Raw genomic sequence first — 18190 nt, 5'->3', positions numbered from 1 at the left:
AGGAAAAATCTTACTGGTAAAGGCAAATATACAGTGAAGATAGTAAATCAACCACATATAAAGCTAGTATGAGCATTAAAAGATAAAAGTTGTAAAATCATCTATATCCACAATAAGTTGAGGGATACACAAAACAGTGTAAAATATGTCAAAAATAGTAAACGTGATTAGCTCTAATAGTTTTCTCATAGCATCTTTATTATAAAGCAGAATCTAACACACCATTGTAAAGCAATTATACTCCAATAAAGATGTTAAAAAAAAAAGTAAACGTGGGGGCAGGTAAAAATGCAAGGATGTTAAAATGCATTCAAACTTAAGGGACCTGCAACTTAATCACATATATATATATACAGATTGCTATATATAAACCTCATAATAACCACAAACCAAAAATCTGTAATAGATACACAGAAAAGAGAAAGAAATCCAGGCATAATACTAAAGATAGTCATCAAATCACAAGGGAAGAGAGCAAAAGAAAAAGAAAGGAACAAGAAAGCTACAAAGACAACCCCCAAACAAAATGTCAAAAGTACATACCCATCAATAATTACTTTAAATGGACTAAATGATCCAACTGGAAGACACAGTGGCTGAGTGGATACAAAAACAAGACCCATATATATGTTGCCTACAAGAGACGCCAGATCTAAAGATGCACAGAGATTGAAAATGAGGGAATGGAATGAGGTATTCCATGCATGTGGAAACGAAAAGAAAACTGGAGTAGCAATAGTTACATCAGAAAAATTGACTTTAAAACAGACTGTGACAAGAAACAAGGACATTACAATAAGGATCAAGGGATCAATCCAAGAGGAGATACAACAATTGTAAATATATATGCACCTCAATACATAAAGGAACACCTAATACATAACATACACCTAAAACACCTAACATAGGAACACCTAAATACATAAAGTAAATCTTAATAGATATAAAGGGAGAAATCAAGAGTAACACAATAATAGCAGGATTTTAACACCCTACTTAATAATTTTCATATATAACGTACAGCAGTGTTAATTATATTTATATGTTGTACTTTATATTCCCAGTACTTATTTAACTCATAACTGTCAGTTTGTACCTTCATTCAATTTTCCTACCTCCCAGCCCCCACCTCTGGTAACTACATATCTAATCTCTTTTTCTGTGAGTTTGTTTGTCTTTGAAGTAAAATTGACCTACAACACTATGTTAGTTCCTGGTGCACGGCATAATGATTTGGTATTTCTGTACATTACGAAATGATCACCATGATAAGTCTAGTTACTATCTGTCACTGTACAAAGATGTTATATTACTATTGACTTATTCCCCACACTGTACATTTTATGCCCATGACTCATTTATTTTGTAGCTGGAAGTCTATACCTCTTAATCTCCCTTACCTGTTTCTCTCATGCATCCAACTCCCGTCCCCTCTGGTAACCACCTCTTTGTTCTCTATATCTGTGACTCTGTTTTTGCTCTGTTTGTTCAGTTGCTTTGTTTTTTAAATTCCACATGTAAGTGAAATCATACAGTGTATGTCTTTTTCTGTCTGAATTATTTCACTTAGCATCATGTCCTCAAGGTCATCCATGGTGTTGCAGATGGCAAGATTTCATTATATTTTAAGACTGAGTAATATTCCATTGTATTTATATGTATATATGTGTGTATATATATGTATATATATACATATACACACATATACGTATATATACATATCACAACTTCTTTATCCATCTGTTGATGGGGACTTAGGTTGCTTCCATATCTTGGCTCTTGTAAATAATGTTGCAATGAACATGGAAGTGCATATATCTCTTTGAGATAGTCATTTAGTTTTCTTTGGATATGTTCCCAGGAGAGGGATTGCTGGATCATATGGTAGTTCTATTTTTAATTTCTTGAGGAAACTTCATACTGTTTTCCATGGTGACTGTACCAGTTTATATTCCCACCAACAGTGCACAGGGTTCTCCTTTCTCAGTGTTGAATTTTTTTTAATAGATGGTGAAATGTTCTAGGATTGATTGTGCTGATATTTGCATGACTCTGTGAACACACTAAAAAAAACCCATTGAGTTGTACAATTTAAATGGGGGCAATTGTATGGTATATGAATTATATCTTAGTAAAGTTGTTTTAAAAAAAAGACAATCCATTGTAACCGGGGCATTTTAGAGTATTTGTAAGTTATAGATAACGAAACATGTATTGATTATTTTTCCATACACACTATTTGTTAAAATACGTTAATAAATTGTGTTCCCTAACACAATGAAGCACAAGATACCTCTAGATACCCATTGAAATGGCTAAAATCAAAAAGAGCTACAATACCAAGCATTGGCACAGATATAATAGAGTAACAGAATTGTCATATATTACTAATGCAGTTTCAAAATGGTACAGCATCTTTTTAAAAATATAAATTTATTTATTTTTGCCTGCAGTGGGTCCTCGTTGCTGCATTGGGCTTTCTCTAGTTGAGGCGAGTGGGGGCTACTCTTCATTGCAGTGTACAGGCTTCTCATTGTGGTGGCCTCCCCTGTTGCGGAGCACAGGCTCTAGGCGTGTGGGCTTCAGTGGTTGTGGCATGCGGGCTCAGCAGTTGTGGCTCACGGGCTCTGGGGTGCAGGCTCAGTAGTTGTGGCACACGGGCTTAGTTACTCCGTGGCATGTGGGATCTTCCTGGACCAGGGCTCGAACCCGTGTCCCCTGCATTGACAGGCGCATTCTTAACTACTGTGCCACCAGGGAAGCCCCCTGGTACAGCATCTTTAAGAAACAGTTTGGTATATCATATGAAGTTAAGCATATACTTGCATTATGACCCAGATATCTTACTCCAGAGTATTTACCCAGGAGTAATAAAATAAAAACCTATGTTTGCACAAAAACTTGTAAGTGAAGAGCATAATTATTCATAATAGCTCAGAATTGAAAACAATCCAAATGTCAATCAACTAGTGAATAAACCATTGTGACAGATTTATACAGTGGAATACTACTCAGTAATGAAAAGAAATGACCAATACAAATATAAAACATTTTGCTAAGTGACAAGGCTGTATATTATATAATTCTATTTATAGGAAATTCTAGAAAAGGAAAACTATAGTGACAGAAATCAGATCAGTAGTTTCAGGCATGAGCTCAGGGGAGACTGACTGCAAATGGGCACAAGAGAACTTCTTAGTTGTTGGTAATATTCTATACCTTGATTATGGCCATAAAACAAATTATGGCTCTCACTTATTTAAAACAGCTCCCCATTGTCCACAAAATTAAATTTAACCTACTTAGTCTGGCATAAAAACCATTTATGGGGCTTCCCTGGTGGCGCAGTGGTTGAGAGTCCGCCTGCCGATGCAGGGGACACAGGTTTGTGCCCCGGTCCGGGAAGATCCCACATGACGCGGAGCGGCTGGGCTGGTGAGCCATGGCTGCTGAGCCTGCACGTCTGGAGCCTGTGCTCCGCAACGGGAGAGGCCACAACAGTGAGAGGCCCGCGTAACGCAAAAAAAAAAAAAACAAAAAAAAACCCATTTATGATGTTATTACTGCCTAGTCTTAACAACTTGTAAGTTTATGCTTCTGCCTGACTTTGGCCAATCAAAACAACTTTCAGATGCAAGAGTGTGCTAATCTAGAAGTTCTGTGTTTAGAAAATCAGGCTTCTTGAGACCTCCTTGTTCACCAACAATTCCAGTGTGTGCTTGGAATCTTTTTTGAGTCATCTGGGGAGAAGCCTCCATGGGCCCTCTGTACATTTCTGCTCACATAATTCCGTCATGAAATGTATACAATCTGAGTGCTTTTAGGTGTTCTTTTTTATATGTAGCTCCCAATATTACACTTTAAATTTCTTGACAAAATAACTTTCTCTTTGAATCCCTAAAGAATATTACTCACAGAATGTATCCTATCTTTTAATTGGTTTTACCAAGGATTTTTAGTCTGAGATCAGCTCACCAGTTCTGACCGCAGCTTGAATAAACTCCTGCCTAAAGGAAAGAAAGTCTCAAATCCAAAATCCTTACCAAGTTCACACTACACAGTCTCTCACAAATATTACCCTTAAATAGTCTGAATTCCTGACCCAGACTCCATGGGATATGAGAAAATGGCAATTGTTTTACGGCAATAAGTTTTGGTTACTTTGTTATGTAGCAACAGGAAACTGATACTTCTGATAGTAAATTTTCATACCATGTTGGGAAATCACTTAAAATCTACTAAAGGTGGGCTTCCCTGGTGGTGCAGTGGTTAAGAATCCACCTGCCAATGCAGGGGACATGGATTTGAGCCCTGGTCCAGGAAGATCCCACATGCTGCGGAACAACTAAGCCCATGCGCCACAACTACTGAGCCTGTGCTCTAGAGCCCGTGAGCCACAGCTACTGAGCCTGCGTGCCACAACTACTGAAGCCCGTGCACCTAGAGCCTGTGCTCTGCAACAAGAGAAGCCACCTTAATGAGAGGCCTGCGCACTGCAACGAAGAGTAGCCCCCACTCGCAATTAAAGCCCGTGCACAGCAATGAAGACCCAATGCAGCCATAAATAAATAAATAAATATATAAAAGCTAGAGTAAGTATTAAAAAAAAATCTACTAAAGGTGACTTAAGCATGTTCTATCACTTATTGCTTTCACTCCTAAGTATATACTCATGCACAGACATGAACCAAAAGGTACACGTGCAGGTTTGTAACAACATTAGTTGAAGTAGCCAAAAGGTGGAGCGAGCCAATTAAAATGTCTAACAACAGAACAGTGGATAAAGTATGTTATGATCATAAAATGGACTATCATATAGTAATAAAAAATGGACAAACTGCAGCCACATCAACGTGGATCTTGCAAGCATACTGTGGAGGGAAGGAAGCCAAACATACCGCAATGCATAATCTGATGGCATAAAATCAGCAGGTAATGTTCTGTGTGTCCTCGAGAAAAATGTGTATGTGTATTTGTATATTTTGTTGGGTGGGTGTTCTACAGATCGTGTGAAATCTGGTTGGTTTATAGTGTTGTGCCAGGCTCCTGTATCCTTGTTGGCATGCTATTTAGTTTTTTATTTTAACCAATTATTGAGAGTTCAGTATTAAAGTCTTCAACTATTACTGTTGAATTGTCTAGTTCTCCCTCTTATTCTGTCAGTTTCTGTTCTGAGTGTTTTGGGGCTCTTCTTTTCAGGTGCATATATATATTTATTTTATTTAGGCTTTAAAAAATTTATTTTATTATTATTTTTAAATTTATTTACTTATTTGTTTTTGGCTGCATTGGGTCTTCGTTGCTGTGTGCAGGCTTTCTCTACTTGCGGCCTCTAGTTGTGGCAAGCAGGGGCTACTCTTTGTTGCGGTGCATGGGCTTCTCATTGCCGTGGCCTCTCTTGTGGAGCACGGGCTCTAGGCGTGCGGGCTTCAGTAGTTGTGGCTCGTGGGCTCTAGAGCGCAGGCTCAGTAGTTGTGGTGCACGGGCTTAGTTGCTCCGCGGCAAGTGGGATTTTCCTGGACCAGGGCTCGAACCCGTGTCCCCTGCATTGGCAGGTGGATTCTTAACCACTGCCACCAGGGAAGTCCCCACATATATATTTATAATTGTTGTGTCTTCTTGATGGGTTGACCTTTCTATCATTACTAAATATGGCCCATATTTTCCTGTTTCTTTGCATACATCATATTTTGTTGTTGTTGAAAACTGGACATTAAAAATAATATTTGTGGCAAATCGAAATCAGATTCCCTTCCCATTCCAGAATTTGTTGCTGTTGGTGTGTTCTATTTTTAGTGATTTCCTGAACTAATTCTGTAAAGTCTCAATTCTTTATTGGACCTGACCAATGAAGTCTCTACTCAGCTGAATGGTCAGCTAATGACTGGACAGAGATTTCCTTGAATACACTGCACCAAGAAGCTCCCCATTCTGGCAGCTACTCCTGTTCCCCCATTAGCCAAAGCTCAATTATCCAAGAATAATAATAGAGAATAGCTAAGACCAGCCAACAACCTATAATTCAATTTGAGCTATCACTTTTTTTTTTTTTTTTTTTTTTTTTTTTGCGGTACGTGGGCCTCTCACTGTTGTGGCCTCTCCCGTTGCAGAGCACAGGTTCCGGACGCACAGGCTCAGCGGCCATGGCTCGCGGGCCCAGCCGCTCCGCGGCATGTGGGATCTTCCCAGACCAGGGCAGGAACCCGTGTCCCTTGCATTGGCAGGCGGACTCTCAACCACTGCGCCACCAGGGAAGCTCCTATCACTATTTTTATAGATCCTTAGTCTTCCCACCCAGACCCTCAGGGCTCAGTCCGTCTTCCACCCTTTGTTGAGCAGCTTCACTACCTCATCGTAGATGATGAACACGAGGGCCACGTCCAGGCAGGTTCGGCCCCGTAGGGGGACGATGCCACTGCAGAACGCTTTGAGCTCCTCATCCCTCAGGACCTCCGAGCACCCGTCCGTGTTTGGTGTTGCTCCGCCTCCCGGCCCTGCATCCGGTCTTGACCTAGTCCAGAGGCGTGTTCCCAAAGACGCTGACTGCGCTCGCGATAGCTTGAAAACCCCGTGATCAGCAGTTTCCCGGGCTTGCCAGAGTTGGGCCCTGAGTACCAGTTGTGCAGGCAGCTTCTGACCAAGAAACGGACGGCCTGCTGGGATCTGCCGGCTGGCGGCCCTGGTAAGTACTCTTCAGCCCTTGTTCCCGAACAATCTCCCTGACCCCCGTGGAGGAATCCTCTGTACTGTGGGTTTAGGGGAGATCTGGTCGTGTACGAATTTCACCTCGATGGTCTCCCTGGGCGCACGACCACCACGGCCTCGGCCTCGCGGACGCCAGGCCACACAGCAGCCCACGTGCTGTCCAGCGGCCCCTGGGCATCCTGCGCGTGGGTGCTGAGGGATGCGACCATCCTGGATGTGATGGCTGCTTTGGGGCAGGAGACGTAGAGCGGGGAGGAGGCCTTGGTGCAGCCCGGGGCACCAGGACGGCCGACCTCCTGCCATACTCAGTCCCAGTGCCCAGGGACCCGGCTGTGCGAACGCGCGTAGGGCTGCACCTTTGTCATCATGTTCCCGGTGGGGAAGGTGATGCAAACTGCGATCCGGCCGCTAGGGCGCCTGTGGGGACCAGGAACCCGCTCCTGAGAACCCTGCCACCCCGCCTCTGAGGACTTTGCTGCGTCTGAGCCGCTGGGAGGCCTAGCCGGTCCCCACGCTCCACCTCCGTTTTCCTGGCAAGGCACAGGGGGCGTGACACACAGGTGAAGCCCCTCCGGAGTGAACTTGTAAAAACATATTTATGATTAGGCATTTTAGGTGCCCCAAATATAAAAATATTGTGGAGATTCTTGCAGCCATTGATAATTCAGTGACTAAAAAGTTTCATATTTCTGTAAGAAAAATAAAATACCTTAGTAAAAAAAATTAAAAATTTTTTTATTTTATTGAAGTATAGTTGACTTACAATGTTGTGTTAATTTCTGCTATACGGGAAAGTGATTCAGATATATATATATATATATATATATTCTTTTTCGTATTTATTTCCATTTTGGTTTATTGCAGGATATTGAATATAGTTCCCTGTGCTCTACAGTAGGACCTTGTTGTTTATCCAGTTTATATAATAATAGTTTGCATCCGCTGATCTGAAACTCCCAATCCATCCCTCCCCCACCCTCCTTCCCCTTGGCAACCACAAGTTCGTTCTCTGTGTCTGTGAGTGTGTTTCTGTTTTGTAGATAAGTTCATTTGTGTCATATTTTACATTCCACATGTAAGTGATATATGGTATTTGTCTTTCTCTTTGTGACTTACTTCACTTAGTATGATAATTTCTAGGCCCATCCATGTTGCTGAAAATGGTGTTATTTCCTTCTTTTTTATGGCTGAGTAGTATTCCATGGTATATATGTACCACATCTTCTTTATCCATTCATCTGTCAGTGGGCATTTAGGTTGTTTACATGAATTGGCTATTGTGAATTGTGCTGCTATGAACATAGGGGTACATGTATCTTTCTGAATTACAGTTTTGTTGGGCTATATGCCCAGTAATGGGATTGCTGAATCATATGGCAACTCTAAGTTAGAAAACATATTTTTTAATGAACTATTTAAGGATAAGTTGGAGGGTAAGTCGCCCCTTTAATAACAAATACTTCAGTATTTAACAACAAGAACATTCTCTTACATAACCACAGTGCAGCTATGAAGATCAAGAAATTTAACTTAGGGACTTCCCTGGTGGTCCAGTGGTAAACAATCTGCCTTACAATGCAGAGGATGTGGATTCAATCCCTGGTCAGGGAACTAAGATCCCACATGCCGCGGGGCAGCTAAGCACACGTGCCACAACTACTGAGCTCACGTGCCTCAAGGAGAGAGCCCACGTTCCACAAACTACAGAGCCCATGCGCTCTGGAGCCCACACGCCACAGCTGGAGAGAGAAAACCCGCATGCCACAACTAGAGAAAAGCCTGCACGCCACAACAAAAGATCCTGCATGCCTCAGTGAAGATCCTGCATGCCACAACTAAGACCCAACATAGCCAAAAATAAATTAAATAAAAAAAAAAATTTAACTCAAAGAAAAAGAAATTTAACTCTGATACCATACTGTTATCTAATTCACAGCCCATATACCAATTTTGTCCATTGTCCTAATAATGTCCTTTAGAGCTAAGTTTTTCCTGGTCTAATATTCAATGCTGGGTCATGCATTGCCTTTAGCTGTCATGTCTCTTCAGTCTCCTGGAATATTTCCTTAGCCCTTTTGTTTTTCTGTTTCTCGACCTTGACATTTTTGAAAAGTATAGGCTGGTTATTTTGCAAAGTATCCCTCAATTTAATTTTGTCTGGTTTTCCCTCATGATTAGATTCAGGTTATGTGTTTTTGAGAGGAATCCCACAGAAGTGATACTGTGTCCTTAGTGGAGGCATGTGGAGTCAATATGTCCCATTATTGGTGATGTTAAGGTGGCTCTCTGCTGTAAAGCTATTATCATCTTGTTTTTGAAATTAATAAGTAGTTTGTGGTGAGATACTTTGACATTATGTAAATATCCTGTCTCTCATCCAGCTTTTACCTATGCAACTATGATATTTACATCTACCTACTGTAATATTTTACCTACGATAATCTATTACTATAACAACCTAAACCTTGATTGATGATTTTCTAACTATATCATTCTTCTATGTTTATATTTTGGCATGCTACTGTAAGGCAGACCCCTCCTTTCCCCTCCCCTCCCCTCCCTCTTTTCCTCCCTCCCTTCCTTCCTTCTAAAAGAATTCATGCATTCTTATTTCATTCTATGGACTATAATCCATTTTTACCATTATTTATTTTGATGCTCGAAATAATCTGTCCCAGACCTGGCCGATGGGAGCCTCATCAAGTGGGCTCCTATAGCCTTTTGAAATATCCCAGTTGTTCTTTGCATACTTCCTTATGTTCTAGTGCAATAAGGTACTCCCAGCTAATCTTGTCCTGTTCCTGCTCTAGCCTTGGCATCAGCCATTTCTCTAAGGAGCTACGATATGTTTCCTATTAGTTGAGAATTGCATTCATTTAGAAACCAAGGTGTGGGTGGAGGTGTTCCGTTGCTTAAAGGCCCTCTCAATATGTGTAATTGAATAAAAGTTCTGATCACTTGTTGGGACAAGTGACTTAACGAGTAAACTTGCTTTAATCTCTGAAAACTAGAGAGCGGTTTCACAAATGAAAAAAAAAATACATGTAGTTTCACAAATGAAAAAAATACATGTCTTAGAATTCTAAGGATACCTTTTCTCTATATACTGTTAAGTATTCTACACTGTAATCTTTCAAGAAAAAAAATCTTGATATAGCTAGCTTGGACAGGGAGGAGTAGAGACTCTGTTTTTATGAGTTCTTTGAAATTATTTTGGGGGAACTGTGGTTCACTCTGTCTCAATTTTTAAAAGTTTGATATAATTGGATCTTTGGGACATTATCCCTGAAGGAGCTGAAGTTTCAAACCTGTGCGTATTATAGCTGCTGAACTGTTAATTGTTCAGGGAGAACAGGTGTTTCCCCAAAACAACAGATGATTTAAATTTACATAGTATTTCAGTTGTTATACTTTGGTATTTTTAGTTACTGAGGTAACAGTCAATACTTTTTTTTTTTTTTTTTGCGATACGCAGGCCTCTCACTGCTGTGGCCTCTCCCGTTGCGGAGCACAGGCTCCGGACGCGCAGGCTCAGCGGCCATGTCTCGTGGACCCAGCCGCTCCGCGGCATGTGGGATCCTCCCGGACTGGGGCACAAACCCGTGTCCCTTGCATCGGCAGGCGGACTCCCAACCACTGTGCCACCAGGGAAGCCCAATAGTCAATATTTTTGAAAAAAATGAATTGCATTGTTGACTTTCATGTACTATGTTTAACATTTTTAACATGGATGCATTCATTCTTTCTTGCACATAGCTAACTTTATGAAATATATCATAAACAATATTTTAATTGGAATTTGTGACAGGGAATTGAATTTTTCTTGGCTACTATTTCTAAACAGTGGAAAATATCAAGTTGCAGGCAACGGGGCTGATTTTTCATTCTAAAAAAATTGTGGGAGTGTCCTGTGAAGAGCTTCAGCGCACGTCCCAAGCTAAGGTGTTGGCTCAGCCGTTTCACGAGGAACTCTGGTCTGAAGGGCAGGGGGCAAGGCTTCTGCACGGGGCCCGCTATGAGCAAGTGAAACAGACTAAACATAAAGGGAAAAAAGGTGATGGGCTAGGCTTGAAGTCAGACTGCCAGATTTATGTCCTTTCCAGAAGAAGTGTGGATCCTCTAGCAACAAGAGGTGTGAAGAGAGAGGACCTTCAGGATGGTGGAGGAGTAAGACGTGGAGATCACCTTCCTCCCCCACAAATACATCAAAAATGCATTTACATGTAGAACAACTCCTACAGAACACCTAGTGAACACTGTCAGAAAACCTCAGACTTCCCAAAAGCTGTGTGGCTGACAGGGTCTTGGTGCTCTGGCCAGCTGTCAGGCTTGAGCCTCTGAGGTGGGAGAGCTGAGTTCAGGACATTGGACCACCAGAGACCTCCCGGCCCCACGTAATATCAATTAGTGAGAGCTCTCCCAGATATCTCTATCTCATCGCTAAGACCCAGCTCCACTCGATGACCAGCAAGCTCCAGTGCTGGACACCCTATGCCAAACAATTAGCAAGACAATAACAAAATAATAGTAGGTGACTTTTTTTTTTTTTTTTTTTTTTGCGATACACGGGCCTCTCACTGTTTTGGCCTCTCCCGTTGTGGAGCACTGGCTCCAGACATGCAAGCTCAGCGGCCATGGCTCACGGGCCAAGCTGCTCCGCGGCTTGTGGGATCTTCCCAGACTGGGGCACGAACCTGTGTCCCCTGCATTGGAAGGTGGACTCTCAACCACTGCGCCACCAGGGAAGCCCAATAGTAGGTGACTTTTTTTATTTTGCGGTACGCGGGCCTCTCACTGTTGTGGCCTCTCCTGTTGCGGAGCACAGGCTCCAGACGAGCAGGCTCAGCAACCATGGCTCATGGGCCCAGCCGCTCTGCGGCATGTGGAATCTTCCCAGACCGGGGCACGAACCTGCGTCCCCTGCATTGGCAGGCGGACTCTCAACCACTGCGCCACCAGGGAAGCCCCACTAGGTGACTTTTACACCCCACTTTCACCAATGAACAGATCAACCAAAATGAAAATAAATAAGGAAACACAGCTTTAAATGACATTAAACAAGATGGATTTATTTGATATTTACAGGACATTCCATCCAAAAACAACAGAATACACTTTCTTCTCAAGTGCTCATGGAACATTCTCCAGGATAGATCATATCTTGGGTCACAAATCTAGCCTTGGTAAATTTAAGAAAATTGAAATTGTATCAAGTATCTTATCCGACCACAACGCTATGAGACTAGATATCAATTACAGGAAAACATCTGTAAAAGATAGAAACACATGGAGGCTAAACAATATGCTACTAAATAACCAAAAGATCACTGAAGAAATCAAGGAGGAAATAAAAAAGTACCTAGAAACAAATGACAATGAAAACATGATGACACAAAACCTATGGGATGCAGCAAAAGCAGTTCTAAGAGGGACATTTATAGCAATACAGTCCTACCTTAAGAAACAAGAAAAATCTCAAATAAGCAAGCTAACCTTACACCTAAAACAATTAGAGAAAGAAGAACAAAAAAACCCCAAAGTTAGCAGACGGAAAGAAATCTTAAAGATCAGATCAGAAGTAATGAAAAAGAAATGAAGGAAATGATAGCAAAGATCAATAAAACTAAAAGCTGGTTCTTTGAGAAGATAAACAAAGTTGATAAATCATTAGCCAGACTCATCAAGAAAAAAAGGGAGAAGACTCAAATCAATAGAATTAGAAATGAAAAAGGAGAAGTAACAACTGACACTGCATAAATACAGAGGATCATGAGAGATTACTACAAGCAGCTATATGCCAATAAAATGGACAACCTGGAAGAAATGGACAAATTCTTAGAAAAACACAACCTTCCAAGACTGAACCAGGAAGAAACAGAAAATATAAACAGACCAATCACAGGCACTGAAATTGAGACTGTGATTAAAAATCTTGCAACAAACAAAAGCCCAGGACCAGATGGCTTCACAGGCAAATTCTATCAAACATTTAGAGAAGAGCTAACACCTATCCTTCTCAAACTCTTCCAAAATATAGCAGAGGGAGGAACACTCCCAAACTCATTCTATGAGGCCACCATCACCCTGGTACCAAAACCAAAGATGTCACAAAAAAGGAAAACTACAGGTCAATATCACTGAAGAACATAGATGCAAAAATCCTCAACAAAATACTAGCAAACAGAATCCAACAGCATATTAAAAGGATCATACCCCATGATCAGGTGGGGTTTAAATGCAAGGATTCTTCAGTATACACAAATCAATCAATGTGATACACCATATTAACAAATTGAAGGATAAAAACCATATGATCATCTCAATAGATGCAGAAAAAGCTTTCAACAAAATTCAACACCTTTTATGATAAAGACTCTCAGGAAGTAGGCATAGAGGGAACTTACCTCAACATAATAAAGGCCATATATGACAAACCCACAGCCAACATTGTTTTCAATGGTGAAAAACTGAAACCACTTCCACTAAGATCAGGAACAAGACAAGGTTGCCCACTCTCACCACTCTTATTCAACATAGTTTTGGAAGTTTAGCCACAGCAATCAGAGAAGAAAAAGAAACAGAAGGATCCCAAATCGAAAAAGAAGAAGTAAAACTGTCACTGTTTGCATATGACATGATACTATACATAGAGAATCCTAAAGATGCTACCACAAAACTACTAGAGCTAATCAATGAATTTGGTAAAGTAGCAAGATACAAAATTAATGCACAGAAATCTCTTGCATTCCTATACACTAATGATGAAAAATCTGAAAGAGAAATTAAGGAAACACTCCCATTTACCATTGCAAAAGGAATAAAATACCTAGGAATAAACCTACCTAAGGAGACAAAAGACCTATGCAGTATGCAGAAAACTATAAGACACTGCTGAAAGTAATTAAAGATGATACAAACAGGTGGAGAGATATACCATGTTCTTGGATTGGAAGAATCAACATTGTGAAAATGACTCTACTACCCAAAGCAATCTACAGATTCAATGCAATCCCTATCAAACTACCACTGGCATTTTTCACAGAACTAGAACAAAAAATTTCGCAATTTGTATGGAAACACAGAAGACCCCGAATAGCAAAAGCAATCTTGAGAACGAAAAAAGGAGCTGGAGGAATAAGGCTCCCTGACTTCAGACTATATTACAAAGCAACAGTAATCAAGACAGTATGGTACTGGCACAAAAACAGAAAGATAGATCAGTGGAACAGGATAGAAAGCCCAGAGATAAACCCACGCACATATGGACACCTTATCTTTGATAAAGGAGGCAGGAATGTACAGTGGAGAAAGGACAGCCTCTTCAATAAATGGTGCTGGGAAAACTGGACAGGTACATGTAAAAGTATGAGATTAGATCACTCCCTAACACCATACACAAAAATAAGCTCAAAATGGATTAAAGACCTAAATGTAAGGCCAGAAACTATCAAACTCTTAGAAGAAAACATAGGAAGAACACTCTATGACATAAATCACAGCAAGATCCTTTCTGACCCACCTCCTAGAGTAATGGAAATAAAAACAAAAATAAACAAATGGGACCTAATGAAACCTCAAAGCTTTTGCACAGCAAAGGAAACCATAACCAAGACCAAAAGACAACCCTCAGAATGGGAGAAAACATTTGCAAATGAAGCAACTGACAAAGGATTAATCTCCAAAATTTACAAGCAGCTCATGCAGCTCAATAACAAAAAAACAAACAACCCCATCCAAAAATGGGCAGAAGACCTAAATAGACATTTTCCAAAGAAGATATACAGAATGCCAACAAACACATGAAAGAATGCTCAACATCATTAATCATTAGAGAAATGCAAATCAAAACTACAATGAGATATCATCTCACACCAGTCAGAATGGCCATCATCAAAAAATCTAGAAACAATAAATGCTGGAGAGGGTGTGGAGAAAAGGGGACACTCTTGCACTGCTGGTGGGAATGTGAATTGGTTCAGCCACTGTGGAGAACAGTATGGAGGTTCCTTACAAAACTACAAATAGAATTACCATATGACCCAGCAATCCCACTACTGGGCATATACCCTGAGAAAACCAAAATTCAAAAAGAGTCATGTACCAAAATGTTCATTGCAGCTCTATTTACAATAGCCAAGACATGGAAACAACCTAAGCGCCCATCATCGGATGAATGGATAAAGAAGATGTGGCACATATACACAATGGAATATTACTCAGCCTTAAAAAGAAATGAAATTGAGCTATTTGTAATGAGATGGATAGACCTAGAGTCTGTTATACAGAGTGAAGTAAGTCAGAAAGAAAAAGACAAATACCGTATGCTAACACATATATATGGAATTTAAGGGAAAAAAATGTCATGAAGAACCTAGGGGTAAGATAAGAATAAAGACGCAGACCTACTGGAGAACGGACTTGAGGATATGGGGAGGGGGAAGGGTGAGTTTTGACAGGGCGAGAGAGAGTCATGGACATATACACACTAACAAACGTAGTAAGGTAGATAGCTGGGGGGAAGCAGCCGCAAGGCACAGGGATATTAGCTCGGTGCTTTGTGACAGCCTGGAAGGGTGGGATGGGGAGAGTGGGAGGGAGGGAGACGCAAGAGGGAAGACATATGGGAACATATGTATATGTATAGCTGATTCACTTTGTTATAAAGCAGAAACTAACACACCATTGTAAAGCAATTATACCCCAATAAAGATGTTAAAAAAAACAAACAAACAAACAAATGGGACCTAATGAAACTTAAAAGCGTTTGCACAGCAAAGGAAACCATAAACAAGACAAAAAGACAACCCTCAGAATGGGAGAAAATATTTGCAAATGTAGCAACTGACAAAGGATTAATCTCCAAAATTTACAAGCAGCTCATGCAGCTCAATATCAAAAAAACAAACAAACCAATCCAAAAACAGGCAGAAGACCTAAATAGACATTTCTTCAAAGAAGATATACAGATTTCCAGCAAACACATGAAAGGATGCTCAACGTCACTAATCATTAGAGAAATGCACATCGAAACTATAATGAGGTACCACATCAAACCGGTCAGAATGGCCATCATCAAAATATCTACAAACAATAAATGCTGGAGAGAGTGTGGAGAAAAGGGAACCCTCCTACACTGTTGGTGGGAATGTAAATTGGTACAGCCACTATGGGGAACAGTATGGAGGTTCCTTAAAAAACTAAAAATAGAGGGCTTCCCTGGTGGCGCAGTGGTTGAGAGTCCACCTGCCGATGCAGGGGACACGGGTTCGTGCCCCGGTCCAGGAAGATCCCACATGCCGCGGAGCGGCTGGGCCCGTGAGCCATGGCTGCTGAGCCATGGCCGCTGAGACTGCGCGTCCGGAGCCTCTGCTCCGCAACGGGAGAGGCCACAACAGTGAGAGGCCCGCGTACCGCAAAAAACAAAACAAAACAAAAAAAAAAACTAAAAATAGAACTACCATATTACCCAGCAATCCCACTACTGGGTATATACCCTGAGAAAACCATAATTCAAAAAGACACATGCACCCCAATGTTCATTGCAGCACTATTTACAATAGCCAGCACATGGAAGCAACCTAAGTGTCCATCAACAGATGAATGGATAAAGAAGATGTGGCACATATATACAATGGAATATTAGTCATAAAAAGAAACAAAATTGAGTTATTTATAGTGGGGTGGATGGACCTAGCGTCTGTCATACAGAGTGAAGTAAGTCAGAAAGAGAAAAACAAATACCATATGCTAACACATATATATGGAATCTAAAAAAAAATAAATGGTTCTGAAGAACCTAGGGGCAGGACAGGAATAAAGACACAGACATAGAGAATGGACTTGAGAACACGGGGAAGGGGAAGGGTAAGCTGGGACAAAGTGAGAGAGTGTCATGGACATATATACACTGCCAAATGTAAAATAGATAGCTAGTGGGAAGCAGCCACATAGCACAAGGAGATCAGCTCTGTGCTTTGTGTTCACCTAGGGGGGTGGGTTAGGGAGGGTGGGAGGGAGACGCAATAGGGAGGGGTATGGGGATATAGGTATACATACAGCTGATTCGCTTTGTTATTCAGCAGGAACTAACACAACAATATAAAGAATTATACTCCAATAAAGATGTTTAAAAAAAATTGTGTTTTCTTTACTAGTCTTAAGAATAGCACAGGAAATTGTTTCTTTGAAATCATCTCTTACAATAATATAATAAAGTTTTTGTAGGAAATTTGTTCAATATAAAATCTAGCAGAGAGGTCCCTAAGAAATCATCTCTTAGCTAACAAATGCGTAAGAACTAACTACTGGGATGTAGTAAAAATGGAGCTTTTAGGAAGAAAAGCAAAAACTGCATGCTCAGGTGCCGCAGAGGGCAGTAGTACTGACAAATGTTCTCTAGAATACTCAGAGTATTCAGGGTTACTGATAATGTTTGTACCTCACTGTAAGCTGCTGGAGGTCTGATGACTAAAACAGAAAAAAAAAAAAAAATGACAGGATTTGCTAATAGCCTGGATATGCAATACAATGGGGAAGAGGTTGAGATAATAATATAACATAATGAAAAGTATTTGACAAATATCATGCCACTGTTATAGGGCCATGTATAAGGTATTGCTCACACCATTATTATTTTCACCACAACCATTTAGACCAGGTTTTTAAATATGAAGAACTGGGAGACAAATGATAATAATGACTGAATTAGTGATGAGAAAGTGAAGACTGGACTCTTGTAAGATAAACCATATAACTGAGGAATTTACCTGTGAAAGAAAGAGCAAAAGTAGGATGGCCATTTACATATGTAGCATGACAATGAAGGGAATTTTTAAGAACGGTGTATTTGCAAGTAGAAAAGAATTAGTGGGGAAAGGAAGATTGATGGTGATAAAGAGCAATATCAGTGCGTAAGCAAAGTAAGTTTTTGTAATTTTTTTTTTTTTTGGTTAATAATGTGAAATGTAAAAAAAAGAAATGAAACCTTAAGCGTCTTGTATATAATTAGATTATCTATAATTTTTTTTTTTCTTTGCGGTACGCAGGCCTCTCGTTGTTGGGGCCTCTCCCGTTGCGGAGCACAGGCTCCGGACGCGCAGGCTCAGCGCCATGGCTCACGGGCCCAGCTGCTCCGTGCGGCATGTGGGATCTTCCCAGACCGGGGCACGAACCCGCGTCCCCTGTATCGGCAGGCAGACTCTCAACCACTGCACTACTAGGGAAGCCCTATAATTTTTTATTATATTCACTAGTTTTATTTTTTAGATTCCACAATTAGTGATATCATACAGTATTTGTCTTTGACTGATTTCACTAAGCATAATACCCTCCAAGTTCATCCATGTTGTTGCCAAGAGATTTTAAGATAATTTTTAAAGGGAGTTTAATTTCTGCATTTTCTGGATCTTCATGAGTTTTAATGTATAATAAGAGTATTGCCTGGGTATAATTTTTAGAACTATTTACATACTCACAAAGGTATGGG

The 18190-nt window shown here is 40.6% G+C and overlaps 1 pseudogene; it reads right to left on the bottom strand.

Moving 5' to 3' along the window:
• Positions 1-6309: 6309 nt before the first annotated feature.
• LOC136124762 (tricarboxylate transport protein, mitochondrial pseudogene) lies at positions 6310-6914 on the bottom strand (annotated as a pseudogene).
• Positions 6915-18190: the final 11276 nt, after the last annotated feature.

This window comes from Phocoena phocoena, chromosome 6 (genome assembly GCF_963924675.1).
Source record: "Phocoena phocoena chromosome 6, mPhoPho1.1, whole genome shotgun sequence".
Lineage (NCBI taxonomy): Eukaryota > Metazoa > Chordata > Mammalia > Artiodactyla > Phocoenidae > Phocoena > Phocoena phocoena.
Note: the sequence above shows the minus strand (reverse complement) of the source record. Positions and strands in the feature narration are given on the sequence as shown.